Here is a 4,700-nt window from a genome sequence, read left to right on the forward strand (position 1 = left end):
TGTTGTTTTGTGCTTTGTTTCTTAGGACATATCACCCCTTGCAGACAATTTTGATACGTCACTTCCAATGTCTATATACAAAACTGAATGGGAGTTCAAATTTGGGAGTTATTTTTATGTTCTGATCAGTCAGAGCAGAATAAAAACATCCTGTATAAAAACAGATCCTGTGCATCAGTTAGGCCTCATCCACACGGCAGTACAAATTTTTGCGGTCCGCAAATCAAGGATACTGGAAGTGTGCATTTTGCGGAATGGAAGGTCTGACCCTCAATAGAGCAGTCCTTTCCTTGTCCGTGATAAGGACGGAGTGCTGTCCGCATCTTTCGCAGTCCCTTTGAAACGAAAGGGTCTGCATCCGAGCTGCAAAAAAATTATGAATGAGTCCTTACATACATTTGGCATCCATTTGAGTCATTTCCGTCTGAGATCCGTTTTTTAGATGAAGAAAAAAAAGTCCCGCATGCAGTACTTTTTTTCCATCTAATAAAACGGATCTCAGGCGGATGCCAAATGTGCATAAAGGCTCATGCACACGAATGTGTGTGTGCCCCGTGCCCGTATTGCGGCCTGCATACAGTAGGTCCACAATATATGGGCACCAGCCCTGTGCACTCCGTATCATGGATGTGGACCCATTGACTTGAATGGGTCCACAATCCGCAACATACGCAGCGGAGGCATGGATCAGATGCCCACGGAAGCACTACAAAGCGCTTCTGTGGGATTTCAGTTTCAAGTTTTAAAGTGGTTTTCCACTTTAAACATTTTATTATCGAAGTTATTCAACAATGTCACACGCAACTTCGCAAATATCTTGGGCTCATCGGAGCCCATACATTCTTGTACTGTACAGAGACAGATCTCCATTCAGTATAATTTCGAAGGGTTGAACGAAGTTGAAAAAGCCTCCGAAGTTCGCTTTGATCAACACTAACAACTGTCATGTGAACTCTTTCTAAGCTATTTATGTTCCATGGCAATCACAAAGCAGCATTCCAAACTAAAAGTTTTGTTGATTGGTGACCATGGGTAGTTTCTCTAAAAGGGCCAGAGTTTTTTGGCGCTGATTTTTGAGTGTTTCTGCCTCAATATCAACTCCAAAAAAACGCCTTAAAACAGCCTTCCGTTCATTTCAATGGGAAGCAGCTTTTTTTTAAATAAATTTGATTGATTATATATATATATATATATATATATATATATATAATCAATCAATCAAAAAACGGCTCCATGTGAGTCCATGTGTTTTTTGTTTGTCTTCTACATGTTTTTTTGATGCAGATCTGCATCAAAAACCTCAAGCTTTGTATTGAAATAAACACACATTGGTAAAAAAAAAAAGGTGTAAAAAAAAAAACCTTCAAAAACAATTTAAAAAAACGTGCTTTTCTTTCTGCGCTGAAAAAATAAAAACACGCAGATTCCACAGATTTTTTTTTTTTAGGTGTTTTTCAAATTTGGTCATGTGAACTGGCCCTTAGACTATTTTAACCCTTTCAGAATGCAACCTATTTTTATTTTCATAGTAATGTAAGGGCTAGGTGTTTGCGGGACAAGTTATATTTTTTAATGGCAATGTTTATTTTACTATGGCTATTGGAATACAGGTGCAACTGGAAAAAATTGCAATTCCGCCTAGATTTTTGGGGTTTTGTTTTTACGCCACTCGCTATGTGCTAAAATGGCAGGACGACTTTATTCTGTGAGTCAGTGTGATTATGGCACTACCAAATTTATATAGTTTTTATTATACATAATTATATCATACATAATGTTTTCAGTGTTATACAATACATACCAGACTTCTAAGGCCCCTTTCAAGCGGGCGAGTATTCCGCACGGATGCGATGCGTGAGTTGAGCGCATTGCACCCGCACTGAATCGGGATCCATTCATTTCTATGGGGCTGTGCACATGAGCGGTGATTTTTCACGCATCACTTGTGCGTTGCGTGAAAATCGCAGCATGCTCTATATTGTGCGTTTTCTATGCAACGCAGGCCCCATAGAAGTGAATGGGGCTGCGTGGAAATCGCAAGCATCCGCAAGCAAGTGCGGATGCAGTGCGATTTTCACACACTGTTGCTAGGAGACGATTGGGATGGAGAACTGATCATTATTTTCCCTTATAACATGGTTATAAGGGAAAATAATAGCATTCTGAATACAGAATGCATAGTACAATAGCGCTGAAGGGGTTAATAAAAAAATAATTTAACTCACCTTAATCCACTTGATCGCGCAGCCCGGCATCTCTTCTGTCTGTCTTCTGTGCTGTTTGCAGGAAAAGGACCTGTGGTGACATCACTCCAGTCATCACATGATCCATCACCGTGGTAATAGATCATGTAATGACCGGAGTGACATCACCACAGGTCCTTTTCCTGCACACAGACAGAAGAGATGCCGGGCTGCGCGATCAAGTGGATTAAGGTGAGTTAAATTATTTTTTTATTAACCCCTTCAGCGCTATTGTACTATGCATTTTGTATTCAGAATGTATTATTTTCCCCACGCCTCCACAACGGCACTTACCTGGAGGTTGGCCCACCTTCTTAGGGACAGGAAACAATTAGTGAGATCAGCTAATAAAGGGCCCCCTCCCTCTTACCTCTCCAGTTGTTACCTGTCCCTCAGAAGGTCGGGATCGCGGATCAGCAGCTCGCGCGGCCTTTTTGTAAGTATTCCCGGTTCTGCCGGAGGGCCGTCGCAGGAGGAGGGGTCGCGGGATGTTGCTTGTTCCATCCCTCCCTCCTCTCGGTGTAAATTCGGCGGACACTGGTGACCCCGGGCTCCTTTCTTCCGTGTCCTGGATCCGGACCGGCAGATTTCTGGGCAGCAGGGGGCGTTGCCTGGCCTAGAGTGACGCTCCCATGTGACTCCTCCATGCACCTTGCTGAGGTATTTTTCCTTAGTTTTCTTACTATGGCACTTAAATTGTGTTTCATAGGGGAGAGACGTCTCAAAGAAGGAACCGTCTAGCAAAAAGAAAAGTCCTATCTGCAAGAAAGCGCTTTCTAGTTCTCACAAGAAGTCCCTATGCCAAAAGTGCTGTGATAAAGTGGTTTCAGATGAATCCCCTTCACTTATTGAGAGTCTCAGAACCATTATTAAAGAGGAAGTCGGGGCTGCAGTAGAAGCAAAAATGACTACTGTTCCGCCAAAACCCTCTACATCAAGCTCTTCCATTATTGAGCAAGATTCGGACAGGGATGAAGGGGAAGTCACTGCCGACTCAGACTCATCTATCTCTGGCGACGTCTATAGAAAGCCTCTCTGTTCTATTGAGGAAACAGATTTGTTACTAAAAACCATCCGGGCTACAATTAATTTAGAGGAACCTAAGGAACCGCTTTCAGTACAGGACCAGCTGTTCGCAGGGTTGTCGGACAAGAAAAAACGTGTCTTTCCGGTCCATAGCAGTATTAAGACCTTAATCCTTAATGAATGGAAAGATCCCGAGAAACGACAGGCAGCATCAAGGGTTTTTAAAAGAAAATATCCCTTTGCGGAAGAGGATTCAGCTACCTGGGATAAGACCCCTAGGGTGGACGCACCCGTAGCAAGAATCTCTAAGAAGACAGCACTGCCCTTTGAGGATTTGGGCTTACTCAAAGACCCAATGGACAAAAAATGTGAGAGTTTACTTAAAATAACATGGGAGTCCTCTTCTGCGATTCTAAGACCCGGAATTTCGTCGACTTATACGGCCAGAACCTTGTCCTTTATGGTTAGGTCAATTGGAGGAACACCTCGAGGCAGGCACCCCAAGAGAAGATATTCTAGCCTCTATCCCCGTCTTGAAACAGGCCGCAAACTTTAGGACGGATGCTTCTGCAGACATAGTAAAATTGTCAGCCAGAACACGGCCTTGTCCAACGCCTCCCGTAGAGCCATCTGGTTGAGAACCTGGTCGGGGGATACGGCATCAAAGAATAAATTATGTGCCCTACCTTGCGAAGGGGATAGAGTGTTTGGCACCGCTCTCGATGATATATTAGAGAAAGCATCGGATAGGAAAAAAGGCTTTCCCACGGAATCAAAGTTCTTCCATCAGAGACGTTCCTTTCGGCCCCAGAGACGTAGTAGGCCTGATCAAAAGAAAAAAGAATCGGGAGCGTCCTGGCAGTCATCCAAAGGAAGAGGAAAGGGCTTCCTATTTAATCCCGAAAAGTCTTCCCGGACAGCTACTTCCCAATGACGCCAGCAGAGCGGTAGGGGGAAGGCTAATGCATTTTTATACAGCTTGGGTAAGAATTCAGGCCTCCCCTTGGGTACTGGGTGTCATAAAAGATGGCTACTGTCTGGAATTAACCAGCATACCTCCAGACCGTTACATGGAAAACTCCAGACTCAGGGGAAAAAATCAGGAAGCAATGGACCAGCAAATTTTGCTTCTCCTGGAGAAAAGAGCCATTATTCCGGTACCGGTCGGGGAACAGAAGAAAGGGTTCTACTCTCCCATATTTCTGGTAAAAAAAAAAAACGGCACCTTCAGGGCTATAATAAACAGATACGTGATTTACAAAAAATTCTAAATGGAAACAGTAAGGTCAGTGATCAATCTTTTACAAGAAAATTGCTATATGGTGACAGTAGACCTGGCAGATGCCTATTATCACATCCCAATCCAGAAGGAAGAACAGTTTTTTGGGTGTTCTGCTAAATTCACGCCTTATGATCTCTTTTCTGCCGGAA

The sequence above is a fragment of the Bufo gargarizans genome, chromosome 1 (genome assembly GCF_014858855.1).
Source record: "Bufo gargarizans isolate SCDJY-AF-19 chromosome 1, ASM1485885v1, whole genome shotgun sequence".
Taxonomy (NCBI): domain Eukaryota; kingdom Metazoa; phylum Chordata; class Amphibia; order Anura; family Bufonidae; genus Bufo; species Bufo gargarizans.